General features: G+C 46.5%; 1 protein-coding gene across 3 annotated transcripts in view; it reads right to left on the bottom strand.

Annotated features, from left to right (window-relative positions):
• The window catches only part of LOC132782121 (retinoic acid-induced protein 1), a 228,786-nt gene that overhangs the window by 126,600 nt on the left and 87,273 nt on the right, over nt 1-14,913 (bottom strand). For all 3 annotated transcript variants that reach the window (XR_009632022.2, XM_060786810.2, XM_067473029.1), the window contains exon 2: nt 14,609-14,718. The gene's annotated coding sequence lies outside the window, so the exon portion shown is untranslated. The remainder of the gene's footprint in view (nt 1-14,608; nt 14,719-14,913) is intronic.

The raw sequence follows: 14,913 nt of genomic DNA, 5'->3' as shown, positions 1-14,913 counted from the left end.
CCCACCATTGGGTCCCCCATCATCATCACCATCAGGTCCCACATTATCAAGTCCCCCATCATTTCCACCACCATGGGGTCCCCCATCATCTCCATCACCATCATGTCCCTCATCATCCTCCAAGATCCATTGACAACGTTCTTCTGACTGCAAACGACTCTTGCTGGACAGTGACTCTAGTCTGATCGTACATTTAATTTTTTGAAAACAGCAAAACCATCTTCAGTCTGATGAACTGACAATTCAGGTAGAGCTCTACACCTGGATGCCTTCATTTTCAGAGCCGATGGCATTGTCGTTCCACATTTTCATGGACCAGGATACGGCGCTTGAAAACCCATTTATCTCCGGGGAGCGCTTTTGTGCTTGTTTGTCACTTTCTTGAAAGGTTATAGGTATCTACGTTCCTTCCGTATGTCAGCTAAAAGAGCTTGTTAAAGGCAAAGGAAGATGGCCGCGGATTTGAAGGCAGAGTACATAAAAGGTACGGGGACAAAGGAGGAAAATATATCTCTGTGTATATTTAGCACATCTGGGTTGCCATCTGCTTTCCTGGCATCAGGTCTACCAAAAGAGAAAGCATGATCCACAAGCCTTTTGCTTTCCCATACAACCTTCTCTGCCAAAGAGGACCAACCATGTGCATCTCCCAGGATCCCATTGCACTGAGCTATGGCAGTGAAAGTGGTGTCAAACAGCATTAATTCCACAGTGTGGATGCACTCTCGGTTGCTAAATTCCCAGCTCAAGATAATCCAGCTCCTTGTCCCTACGTTGCTCCCGCTGCAGAAGGCTCCCCTCCGCCATCTGTACGCCGGCATCATTTGCTCAGTAATTGCATGTCGCCTTGTGATTTAAAAGCCGGGCGGCAGATTGCTCCTTTGCTTAAATATAGAAATGCCCTACAACAGGTTAAGAAGGGAAAGCAAGCCTTCTGCGGCTGCAACATGCGTGAAATGGCAGGTTGCATATTGCACACTCCTCCAGTCCTTCCGTGCAGGCGAGGAGACGTGTGCTTTCAAATCCCAGATTAAATCTTAAAGCAAAAAAAAAGGAGGGCAAATTCTATATCCGGGGCCGTTCATATGGTCCTCGGCTCCTCCAGAATATCTGGATTTCCCTTCTTGTCCTCCCCCAGAAGCCTATGGAAGACACCATTTCCTATTTAAACACATTGCGCTGTTACGTTTCTGACTTGCAAAATCCTGGGATTTATATTTTAAGGATAGAATCATAGAATCATAGAGTTGGAAGAGACCTCGTGGGCCATCCAGTCCAACCTCATTCTGCCAAGAAGCAGGACAATCGCATTCAAAGCCCCCCCAATAGATGGCCATACAGCCTCTGCTTAAACACCGCCAAAGAGGGAGCATCCGCCACACTTCGGGGCAGAGAGTTCCACTACTGAACAGCTCTCACAGTCAGAAAGTTCTTCCTAATGTTCGGGTGGAATCTCCTTTCTTGTAGTTTGAAGCCCTTGCTCTGCGTCCTAGTCTCCAGGGCAGCAAAAAACAAGCTTGCTCCCTCCTCCCTATAACTTCCCCTCACATATTTATACAGGGAGTGTCTAGAACACTCGGCCACTGATCTTCAAACTACACATCCTAGGATTCCTTGGCTTTTTTCAACATCTTTAGGAAATCAATGCATATTGGGGTAGGTCTCAAAGGCAGAAAATCGGTCCAGCATTGCCATTCACTATCCATGTTTTAGAATGCATCTATACCAGTGTATTGTCGAAGACTTTCATGGCCGGAATCACTGGGTTGTTGTAGGTTTTTTCGGGCTATATGGCCATGGTCTAGAGGCATTCTCTCCTGATGTTTCACCTGCATCTATGGCAAGCATCCTCAGAGGTAGTGAGGATCCTCACTACCTCTGAGGATGCTTGCCATAAATGCAGGCGAAACGTCAGGAGAGAATCCCTCTAGACCATGGCCATATAGCCCAAAAAAACCTACAACAACCCATCTATACCAGGCATGGGTAAACTTCGGCCCTCCGGGTATTGTGGACTTCAACTCTCAAAATTCCTAACAGCCTCAGGCCCCTCCTTGAAAAGCACATGTCTGTGTTTTAGATGGAAATCAGATGGTTTTCCCTGCAAAAGGCAGTAAGAGCACCTAAATCTCCAGAGAGCTTCCCTGCAACTATTTCAAAGCTCCCTGCTTGAGCAGTGATGGCACGATCGTTAGTGTAGAAGAAACTCTCTGTCCATTCTGTAATTTAGGCACAAGTCAGTCAAGGTGGTCCCAGTGGTGATCGGCACACTGGGTGCAGTGCATAAAGACCTTGGCCTGCACTTAAACACAATCGGCACTGACAAAATTACCATCTGCTAGCTGCAAAAGACCACCTTACTGGGATCTGCACGCATTATACGCCGATATATCACACAGTCCTAGACACTTGGGAAGTGTCTGACGTGTGATCCAAGACAACAGCCAGCAGAGTGATCTTGTCTGCTATGGAGTCATCTTGTTGTGTTTCAAAAATATTATTGTTGTTGTTGTTGTTGTTGTTGTTGTTGTTGTTATTATTATTATTATTATTATTATTATGTCGATGACTGATCCCAAATGTAGACTCTGCAAGGAAGCAGATGAAACAATAGATCACATCCTCAAGTGCTGCAGGAAGATCTTACAGACAGACTACAAGCAGAGGCATAACACCATTGCTCAGATGATTCATTGGAACCTATGCCACAAATACTGCCTGCGACAAAGAACTGGTGGGATCACAAACCTGAAAAAGTTACAGAAAATGAACATGTCAATCTACTCTGGGTCTTCCGAATTCAGACAGACAGAGTTTTCGAACACAAGACTCCTGACCTCACGATCGTGTTACAAAACAAAGTATGGGTTGCCCATGTCGCAATCCCAGGTGACAGCAGGATTGAAGAGAAACAACTGGAAAAGCTGACATGATATGAGGATTTAAAGATCGAACTGCAAAGATCCTAACAGTTGGTAAACTAGCTGGGATTTCTGGGAGTTGTAGGCCAAAAACATCTGGGGACCCCAGGTTGAGAACCACTGCAATAGAGTTTGTTTATCCATCTCCAATGAACTGCATTCCCTCTATGTATTTTCTAGGTCCTCCAGGACAACTCTGATATTCTTGGGCCAGATGTCCTTCATTCCAAAAGGGTTGCCTATGATCCATGGCTATGTTTCTCCATTTCCAGCTAATTACACTCCCTCTAGGCCAGTGTTTCTCAACCTGGGGGTCAGAACCCCGGGGGGGGGGGGGGTTACAAGGCGGTTTCAGAGGGGTCACCAAAGACCATCAGAAAACACATATTTCTGATGGTCTTAGGAACCCCTTTGGTAGAGGAGGCTGAAGATCTCTCCGCCTGTCCTTCTCTTCCTTTTTGGAAACAGATGGTAAATCTAGGTTCTTGTGGGGGGTTTTTTGGGCTATAGGGCCATGTTCTAGAGGCATTTCTCCTGACGTTTCGCCTGCATCTATGGCAAGCATCCTCAGAGGTAGTGAGGTCTGTTGGAATTAGGACAATGGGTTTATATATCTGTGGAATGGCTGGGGTGGGGCAAAGAGCTCTTCTCTCCTGGAGCTAGGTGTGGTAAATCCTCCCATCAAAAGCCCTCCTCCTGCTGTGATTGGCCATCCTCTCAGCAAGGGGAGGGCTGTTGCTGAGACTGCAAGTGGGGAGGGGAGAGCAGGCGTGCTCAGCACATGGCAGTGTGGTGTGCATCTGCGGACGAGGGAGAGCGTGCAAGGCTGGAGGGAGGCTCGCATCACTGAGTCCCTTCAAGGCATAGGGGTTCTGTAATGGGAAGTGTGGCCCAATAATATTGTGGGATTCAAGGGTTTTTTTCAATGTAGGTGAACTATAAATCCCAGCAACTACAACTCCCAAATGTCAAGCTCTATTTTCCCCAAACTCCACCAGTGCTCACATTCGGGCATATTGAGTATTCGTACCAAGTTTGATCCAGATCTATAATTGTTTGAGTCCACAATGCTCTCTGGATGTAGGGGGACTACAACTCCTAAACTCAAGGTCCACCAAACCTTTCCAGTATTTTCTGTTGATCACAAGAGTTCTGTGTGCCAAGATTGGTTCAATTCCATCATTGGTGGAGTTCAGAATGCTCTTTGATTGTAGGTGAACTATAAATCCCAGCAACTACAACTCCCAAATGACAAAATCAATCCACCCAACTCCACCAGTATTCAAATTCGGCATATCGCATATTTGGGCCAATTTTGGTCCAGTGAATGAAAATACATCCTCCATATCAGATATTTACATGATGATTTCTAACAGTTGCAAAATTACAGTTATGAAGTAGCAACGAAAATAATGTTATGGTTGGGGGTCACCACAACACGAGAAACTGTATTAAGGGGTCGCGGCATTGAAAAACACTGTTCTAGGCATTTTCTAGGTCCTCCAGCACAACTCAATGATATTCTGGGTCCTTCATTCCAATGGGAGATGGCTATTATCTGCAGTTTTGGGCATCCATGCAAAGTCTTGCATCTTCCAGCTTTCCTCCAGAAAGGAGTTGAGAGTGCTATCTCTCTCTCTCTCTCTCTCTCTGTCTTTCCCTCTCTCTCTCTCTCTCCCTGCTCCTTTTAAATGATCGTCATTAAAATCCCGGGGCTTGCCGATTTATATTGCTTTCTGTCTGGCTCAGCCACTGGCAGACAGGAGTGTTTGAAGGAGAGGGAAGGAGGGAGGGAGAGACACTCTGCCGCACACCGAAGGGAAATGAGCCCGGAGAATGGAGAGGAAGAGGGAGCATTTGCGGTAGGCCATTCATCAATCCGCAGTGTCAGCCGTGGCCTTCAGACGGAGGCGCTCCGCCAGCTCTGCCTTTCCAGAAGGAATCCTGGCCTGGCATTCTGGCCCGGATGGAGAGGCATCAAAGGACGAAGGACAGGCGGAGGATACTGACCGCTCCATGGCACCTTTGGACCTCCCGGCCAACTGACCGACCTTTGCGAATCTTGCTGGACCTACTGGGAATTACAGCATAGATATCTGGCCACGGTGGTCCACGCTCTTGTTACATCCCGATTAGATTACTGCAACGCACTCTACGTGGGGTTGCCTTTGAAGACTGCTCGGAAACTCCAACTAGTCCAGCGAGAGGCAGCCAGACTGATCACCGGAGCGTCACACAGGGAGCATGCCACCCCCCTGTTGTGTCAGCTCCACATTGGCTGCCGATCCAGTTCCGAGCACAATTCAAAGTGCTGGTTTTGACCTACAAAACCCTATACGGTTCCGGACCAGTGTATCTGTCCGAACGGATCTCCCTCTACGTCTCACTCCGGAGTCTAAGATCTTCTGGGGAGGCCCTGCTCTCGACCCCGCCTCTATCACAAGTGAGGTTGTCGGGGACGAGGAGCAGGGCCTTCTCGGTGGTGGCCCCCCACCTGTGGAATTAGATCTGCAACATCGCTCCTTTCCTTTAGGAAAAAACTAAAAACATGGATCTGGGACCAGGCATTCGGACAATCAGGCAGATAAAGAAAGAACTTTGACGATAACTAGGAAATGATTAATGGATTAGATCTATGGAACTGAAAGACGAAATGCTGATCACGAGAATAGTTTTATATGATGTTTTATATGATGTGTTATGTACTGGTTGTTTGATTGTTTTAACTGTGATAACTGTTCTTAACTATGGTTTTGTATATTATGTGTAATTTGTATAGGCATCGAATTGTGCCTTTTTTGTAAGCCGCCCTGAGTCCTCCTTCGGGGGTTGAGAAGGACGGGGTAAAAGTACCCGAAATAAAATAAATAAAATAATAGATATCCCACACTGCGCATAATTGCAATCCATAATTGGAATGAAGGACTTCTGGCCCAAGAATGCCGTTGAGTTAAGCCAGAAGACTTATTTTGTCAGACATGGATAAGCAAAGTCGAGGACACTAGCCATCCCTATTGGATGGAAGGACTTCCATCTCAAGAGGACCATCAAGTTGCACCAGAAGATGTAGGAAATGACCTCAGGATGACATATTTTTTTGGATATGAACCTTAACTGTGAATACTACTAACTATGTTGAACACACACAAAAGGTAAGTAGGTCCTCCGTTTCCACAAGGCTGAGGGTCACAAGACCCAGCCAATAGGAGGAAAAAATGAAAATCACAAACCCGCCAATGTGATAACTATGTTTTATGAACTGATGACTAACTAAACTCTTACTAGCTTTCTTTACATTTTCTAGTCTCAACATACGTTGGTTAACCACAGCAGTCCACAAAACTTCAGAAGAAAAATCCCATTAAATTATTGATGGAAAACTTGTGAATAATCAAATTCGCAAAAGTGAAACCCACAAGAGTTAAAGTATACGTGTATCTAATGATCTATCCATCCATTCTTATCTATCTATCTTTCTGTCCTACTATTTCATTTGTATGTCTGTCAGTCTGTCCCCCATTTGATCAATCGATGGATGGATCTATCTATCTACCCTGTTTGAACTATCTACCTACCTATCTATCCATCTATCCATCCACCTACCTCCCCATCTCCCTCCCTCCCTATTTGATCTATCTATCTACCTATCTATCTGTCTGTCTGTCTGTCTGTCTGTCTGTCTGTCTGTCTGTCCGTCCGTCCACCTACCTACCTACCTACCTACCTCCTTTCCTCCCTATTTGATCTATCCATACATCCGTCTATCCATCCTCTTATTTGATCTGTCTGTCCTATTTGATCTACCTACCTACCTAACCTATCTCTCTCCCTTCCTCCTTCCCTCCCAATTGGTTCTATCTATCTATCTATCTATCTATCTATCTATCCATCCATCCATCCATCCATCCACCTACCAACCTACCAAACTACCTATCTTCTTCTCTCCCTATTTGAACTATCTATCCATCCATCCATTCATCCTCCTATTTAATCAATCTATCTATCTATCCCCTATTTGATCTATCTTTCTGTCTGTCCTCCTATATGACCTACCTACCTACCTAATCTATCTCCCTCCCTTCCTCCTTCCCTCCCAATTTGATCGATCCATCCATCCATCCATCCATCCATCCATCCATCCATCTACCTACCTACCTACCTACCTCTTTCCTCCCTATTTGATCCATCTATCAATCCGTCCTCCTACTTGATCTATCTATCTATCTATCTATCTATCTATCTATCTATCTATCTATCCCCCCATTTGATCTATCGTTCTGTCCTATTTGATCTACCTACCTACCTACTTACCTACCTAATCTATCTCCCTCCCTTCTTCCTTCCCTCCCAATTTGATCTATCTATCTATCTATCTATCTATCTATCTATCCATCCATTCAACTACCTACCTACCTACCTATCTCCTTCCTATTTGATCTATATATCCATCAATAAATCCATCCTATTTGATCTATCTATCTATCTATCTATCTATCTATCTATTTATCTATCTCTCTCTCTCTCTCTGACTATCTATCTATCTGACTATCTGCCCCCCTATTTCAGTGGTTCTCAACCTGGGGTCCCCAGATGTTTTGGGCCTACAACTCCTAGAAATCCCAGCCAGTTTACCAGATGTTAGGATTTCTGGGAGTTGTAAGCCAAAAACATCAGGGGACCCCAGGTTGAGAACCACTGCCCTATTTGATCTGTCTATCTATTGTTGAAGGCTTTCATGGCCGGAATCACTGGGTTGTTGTAGGTTTTTGGGGTTGTATGGCCATGTTCTAGAAGCATTCTCTCCTGACGTTTCGCCTGCATCTATGGCAGGCAACCTCAGAGGTTGTGAGGATGCTTGCCCTCACTCCCACCCTCTTTGATCTATCTATCTATCTATCTATCTATCTTATCTATCTATCCTATCTATCTTATCTATCTATCTATCTATCTATCTATCTATCTATCTAATCTATCTCCCTGTTTGATTATCTAGCCCTTATTTGCTCTATCTAATCTATCTATTTATTCCCCTATTTGATCATTCTGTCTGTCTGTCTGTCTGTCTGTCTATCTATCTATCTATCCACCCCCCTGTGTGCCCTATCCACCTATCGTCCTATCCATCCATCTACTGTTGCTTGTAAGAATAGGACCCCTTCCATACTGCCCCTATATCCCAGGATCTGATCCCAGATTATCTCCTTATCCCAGGTTTTCTGGTAGTGGGGATTCATATCATTCAGTTTCAAGCAGATAATCTGGGATCAGACCCTGGGATATAGGGGCAGTGTGGAAGGGGCCCTAGGTTTCCAGCCCTTTGACCATCTTGGCTGCTCTTCTTTAGACCACCTTCCAGTTGGCCAAACCCTTCTTCAACTGGTACCCCAAACCAGTATCCATTGAGGAATGCTGTGTTCGAATCCCCCGTCTCTCAGCCATCCAAAGTCTGGAGAGATCCCAAGAGGCTTTTGCTTCTTCAATTAGGATCCTCATTAGAAGACTAGGGGGGGAAAACCCCGTTCTGTCATCTTGGCACATAGCGCACACAACGTTTTCCTTTGAGAAGAAGAAAAGGGAAATTGGGAGGGGGGGGGGGGTCAAACGAGGAAGCCTGCATCTTTAATGCCGGAGTCAGGTCTGTAGACATTGGGTCTTATTTTGACTTTCATCTCAAAGAGTTCTCTAGGGAATCCATTAAGGCCAATTTAAATCGTCTCTCCGCCCCCACAGCCCTCGCCGGTCTTGGACACGGTTTCGAACAACAGTAAAACAACGTCATTAAAGGAAGCAACCCCGAACTCCCACAAACAAGGATATTAAAGATCTCAATTTAATTCCGAGTCAGAGAAATGACAGCAACACTGGATAAACCAGGCTTCACGCCATGAAATAAAGAAAGGTGCAAAACAAGGTTTTTTGAGGTCTGCAATGATCCTAGTGTCCACAGCATCTTATAGTTGGGAGGGACCCCAAAGGCCATCTAGACTAGCAACCTCTTATAGAATCATAGAGTTGAAAGAGAACTCATGGGCCATCCAGTCCAACCCCATTCTGCCAAGAAGCAGGAAATTTGCATTCAAAGCACCCCCAACAGATGGCCATCCAGCTTCTGTTTAATAGCCTCCATAGAAGGAACCTCCAATACACGCCGGGGCAGAGAGTTCCACTGCTGAACAGCTCTCACAGTCAGGAAGTTCTTCCTAATGTTCAGATGGAATCTCCTTTCCTAAAGTTTGAAGCCATTGTTCTGTGTTCTAGTCTCCAAGGCAGCAGAAAACAATCTGGTTCCCTCCTCCCTATGACTTCCCCTCACATATTTATGCATGGCTATAATGTCTCCTCTCAGTCTTCTCTTCTGCAGGCTAAACATGTCCAGCTCTTTAAGCCGCTCCTCATAGGGCTTGTTCTCCAGACCCTTGATGTATTACCAGGCTTGGCCTCATGTAAGCCATCCCGAGTTCCCTTTGGGGAGATGGTGGCGGGGTATAAAGATGATGATGATGATGATGATTATTGATCATTTTAGTCACCCTCCTCCTCCTCTTGCGGTGCTATATTCTGTAACAATGGAATTCAACCTCTGTTGAAAGACCTCCAAAGATGGAGAGTCCACCATCCTCGAAGGCAACCAATAAACCAATAAAGTTGGAAAGCACTCCAAAGCCGATCCAGCCCAACGCCATTTTGCCATTCAGAAAGACACAGCTAAATTATTCTGACGAGATGCCGCAACCCACAATGCGTTTCCAAAGATCTTTTCCAGGTAGATCCATATCTTGTCTTTTATCCTGTGACCAATGGATCTCCTCTTACACTCATTCACTTCACTGTTGGTAAAGACACACCCCACTCTCCTGCTCACAAAAAGCTCCTTTGGGCAGGAATCCATGGGGGTCCCCAGAAAGCTCGCTTTTTTCTCACATCGTGTGATGCCGCAGTTGAGAAAGTCAGTGCGGATCTAAGCTGCATCAACAGGAGTATGGTATCGAGTTGGAGGGAAGTCATAGTCCCACTCTCTCTCCAGCTCTGGGCAAAGCCATTTGAGGAGGAGATGGAGAAGATGGAAGTTGTCCAGAGAAGGGCCACCAAAAGGGTCAAAGGTCTGAAAGCCTACGAGGAGTGACTTAGGGAGCTAGGTATGTTTATCTAAGGATGAAAGAAGTCTCAGAGGGAACATGAGAGCCAATATTTGGGATTTTGGGATTTTGACCTGCATCAATAGGGGTCTAGTGCCTAGATCCAGGGAAGTCATGCTACCTTTCTATTCTGTCTTGGTCAGACCACACTTGGAATCACACTGTGTCCAATTCTGGGCACCACAACTGAAGGGCGTTGTTGACTCTAAGCTGGATCTGTCCAGAAGAGGGTGACTCAAAGGATCAAGCGTCTGAAGAACAAGCCCTATGAGGAGAGGCTTAAAGAGTTGGGCATGTTTAGCCTGAAGAACAGAAGGCTGAGAGATATGGTAAGGACCATGTATCACGGAGTGAGGTGAAGTCATAGGGAGGAGGGAGCAAGCTTGTTTTTTACTGCCCTGGAGACTAGGACACAATGGAACAATGGCTCCAAACTAAAGGAAAGGAGATTCCATCTTAACTTGAGGAAGAACTTCCTGACTGTAAGAGCTGTTCAGCAGTGGAACTCTCTGGCCCAGAGTGTGGTGGAGACCTCTTCTTTGAAGGTTTTAAAGCAGAGGTTGGATGGCCATCTGTCAGGGGTGCTTTGAATGTGATTTTCCTGCTTCTTGCAGAATGGGGTTGGACTGGATGGCCCCATGAGGTCTCTTCCAACTCTAGGAGTCTATGATTTGAAAGGATGCCCCATTGATTAAGTAAATGTTTCCCCTTGACATTAAATCTAGTCGGGTCTGACTCTGGTGGGTGGTGCTCATCTCCATTTCTAAACTGAAGAACTGGCATTGTCCGTAGACACCTCCAGGTCATGTGGCTAGTAAGACTACATGGAGTGCCATTACCTTCCCATAGAAGTGGTACCTATTGATCTACGGTACTCAAATTTGCATGTTTTTGAGCTGCTAGGTTGGCAGAAGCTGGGGCTAACAGCAGGAGCTCAACCCGCTCCCTGGATTCGAACTGCCAACCTTTCGGACAGCAAGTTCAGCAGCTCAGCGGTTTAACCCGCTGCGCCACCAGTGGGCCCATTGAGAAAGGAGTAAGCTTATTTTCTGTTGCTCCAGAGATTGGGTCACAATGGATCCATATTGCAGGAGAAGAGATTCCACCTCAACATTAGGAAGAACTTCCTGAAAGATTATTTCAACTATGGAATATGCTCCCCAAGATGCCACTGGAGTCTATTTCTCTGGAGGTTTTTAAGCTGGATGGCCATCTCTCAGGAGGGATCAGATTGCCTTCTTTTTCATGGCAGAATGGGGTTGGACCAGATAGCCCTTGAGGTCTCATAGAATAATAGACCTCATGGGCCATCCAGTCCAACCCCTTTCTCCCAAGAAGCAGGAAAATTGCATTCAAAGCACCCCCGACAGATGGCCATCCAGCCTCTGTTTAAAAGCCTCCAAAGAAGGAGCCTCAACCACACTCCTGGGCAGAGAGTTCCACTGTTGGAAGAGACCTCATGGGCCATCCAGTCCAACCCCATTCTCCTAAGAAGCAGGAAAATTGCATTCAAAGCACCCCCAACAGATGGCCATCCAGCCTCTGTTTAAAAGCCTCCAAAGAAGAAGCCTCAACCACACTCCTGGGCAGAGAGTTCCACTGTTGGAAGAGACCTCACGGGCCATCCAGTCCAACCCCATTCTCCTAAGAAGCAGGAAAATTGCATTCAAAGCACCCCCGACAGATGGCCATCCAGCCTCTGTTTAAAAGCCTCCAAAGAAGGAGCCTCAACCACACTCCTGGGCAGAGAGTTCCACTGTTGGAAGAGACCTCATGGGCCATCCAGTCCAACCCAATTCTGCCAAGAAGCAGGAAAATTGCATTCAAAGCACCCCCGACAGATGACCATCCAGCCTCTGTTTAAAAGCCTCTAAAGAAGGAGCCTCAACCACACTCCTGGGCAGAGAGTTCCACTGCTGAACAGCTCTCACTCTATGTTGGAGTCCCCTTCAGGGTGGAGAAAGGCGTGGTAGAAAGGAAGTAAATTAGAAATATGTCTCTAATACTTTGTGAGAGGAGCAGAGATTCCCCTCCTTTCCTCTCTGTTGCAACCAAGCCAAGAAAGGTCCCTAGGGTGGTCTTTCCCTTGCGCTGCTCCCATTGGAGGGTCTAAAGGGGCGGCTTGCTTATTGGCAGATTGACGAAATGGGAGGAGACTCCACTGGTCATAGGAAAAAGCCAAGGCTGAGTTATCTCCGGTGGGTTCCCAGGTGCGCCGTCATCAGAACAGCAACACCGCACAACAGCCATGTAAAACACCAGGTGCACAGATACAATGCAAAATACAGGATGCTCAACCCCAGGGCAAAGTAGAGGGCGCTCCACGGCGATGCAAAGTGCCCTAGACTTTGCAATGCACAACGACAACACTTGCAAAGGAACATCCCTCTTGGCCTCAAAAGACCAACAGAAGGGAGATGCATTTGTGGAGGGAGAAACAAGATGGGGGCATTCTCCCCCTCCAACTTTTTTATTTACCTCGTTCGGGCATCTTTCAAAATACACATTGCTCTCTGTCCGCGACAACCCCGACATTTTGCAAGATGCCAAACTACAAACCAAAGAGCAAACTCCAAATCCCATCGCATTGAGCTACGGCAGTTCAAGTGTGCCAAACTGCATCCATGCTACATTGCAGAGGCATCTAAGAATTCTTCTAAGCCCAACATGGGGTACATCTATACTGTAGAAATGGCACAGTTTGACACTGCTGTGGATCAATACTATGAGATCCGGTTCGGGGGAGGCGTCATGATTCTTGCGTGAAAGACCTTGCAAAACAATGACTTGAATAACATGGAAGGAGACAAACTTTAAGGACATGCAACCAAACATATCTGGGAAGAAACAAGCCCTCAGTAGTGCAGTGGGTTAAACCCTTGTGCCGGCAGGACTGAAGAGATTTGAATCTGAGGAGAGCACAGATGAGCTCCCTCTGTCAGCTCCAGCTCCCCATGTGGGGACATGAGAGAAGCCTCCCACAAGGATGGTAAAACATCAAAAACATCCAGGTGTCCCCTTGGCAACGTCCTTGCAGACTGCCAATTCTCTCACACCACAAGCCACTTGCAAGAAGTCTCCCACAAAGATGGTAAAATATCAAAACATCCGGGCGTCCCCTGGGCAACGTCCTTGCAGACCGCCAATTCTCTCACACCAGAAGCGACTTGCAAGAAGTCTCCCACAAGGATGGAAAAATGTCAAAAACATCAAGGCATCTCCAGGGCAACGTCATTGCAGACGGCCAATTCTCTCACACCAGAAGCCACTTGCAAGAAGTCGCCCACAAGGATGGTAAAATATCAAAAACATCAGGGCGTCCCCTGGGCAACGTCCTTTCCGACTACCAATTCTCTCACACCAGAAGCGACTTGCAAGAAGTCGCCCACAAGGATGGTAAAATATCAAAAAATCAAGGCATCCCCTGGGCAACGTCCTTGCAGACTGCCAATTATCTCACACCAGAAACCACTTACAAGAAGTCTCCCACAAGGATGGAAAAATATCAAAAACATCAAGGCGTCCCCTGGGCAACGTACTTGCAGACTGCCAATTCCCTCACACCAGAAGCCACTTGCAAGAAGTCTCCCACAAGGATGGTAAAATATCAAAAACATCCGGGCGTCCCCTGGGCAACGTCCTTGCAGACTGCCAATTCTCTCACACCAGAAGCGACTTGCAAGAAGTCTCCCACAAGGATGGAAAAATATCAAAAACATCAAGGCATCCCCTGGGCAACGTCCTTGCAGACCGCCAATTCTCTCACAAACAGAAGCCACTTGCAAGAAGTCTCCCACAAGGATGGAAAAATAACAAAAACATCCAGGCATCCCCTGGGCAACATTCTTGCAGACTGCCAATTCTCTCACACCAGAAGCCACTTGCAAGAAGTCTCCCACAAGGATGGAAAAATATCAAAAACATCAAGGCATCCCAAGGGCAACGTCACTGCAGACTGCCAATTCTCTCACACCAGAAGCGACTTGCAAGAAGTCGCCCACAAGGATGGTAAAATATCAAAAAATCAAGGCATCCCCTGGGCAACGTCCTTGCAGACTGCCAATTCTCTCACACCAGAAGCGACTTGCAAGAAGTCTCCCACAGGGATGGTAAAATATCAAAAACATCCGGGTATCCCCTGGGCAACATCCTTGCAGACGGCCAATTATCTCACACCAGAAGCGACTTGCAGTTTCTCAAGTCGCTCCTAACATGAAAAAAGAAAGCCATGCCCAAGAAATCCAGAAACATTTCCAAGATACAAACAAGTAGGAATTCACTACTGCCAATGACGCCACCCAAAGGCTGAAGGCAACTGACCCTTGCTTGCCTCCTGTTGGGATCAGAGTAGCACAGAAGTCATACGCAAGGAGAGGAAGCCAAGGAAAGGGTTGGAACGGAAGAGATGTCAAAAGCATCGGAAAGGAGCATCCGAAAGGAGCATTCGAAAAGGGCAACCAATAGAGATATCCAAAAGGAACAACCCAAAGAAGCACCCAAAAAGAAGCACCCAAAAGGAGCATTCGAAAGAGAAAAACGTTTCCATCATACCTGTGCAATGGTCCTTGTCCGTCTCTCGCTATCGCTCTGCCTTTCTCTCTCCTGGCTCTGGTTTCCTCTCCTTCCTTCTTTCCAAGGCGGATGGGTCACCGATTTAGATCCTTTGGGAAAGGAGGGTGGGGTGGGATCGTGTGGGGTGGGGAGGGGGAAATAATAGAAAATATATATAAATAGGCATACAGCACAGTCCTTCCTTCCACGCTCTTTCTTCCTTCCTTCCTTTCCTCTCTTTCTCAGCCTGCCTTTGGAGCGCCTTCAGTAGCCATTATTCATGGACCACTTGGGGATAGGAGGCA

Source organism: Anolis sagrei, chromosome X (genome assembly GCF_037176765.1).
Source record: "Anolis sagrei isolate rAnoSag1 chromosome X, rAnoSag1.mat, whole genome shotgun sequence".
NCBI classification, from domain to species: Eukaryota; Metazoa; Chordata; class Lepidosauria; order Squamata; family Dactyloidae; genus Anolis; species Anolis sagrei.
The sequence above is the reverse complement of the archived record's forward strand: the minus strand, read 5'-3'. Positions and strand labels throughout refer to the sequence as shown.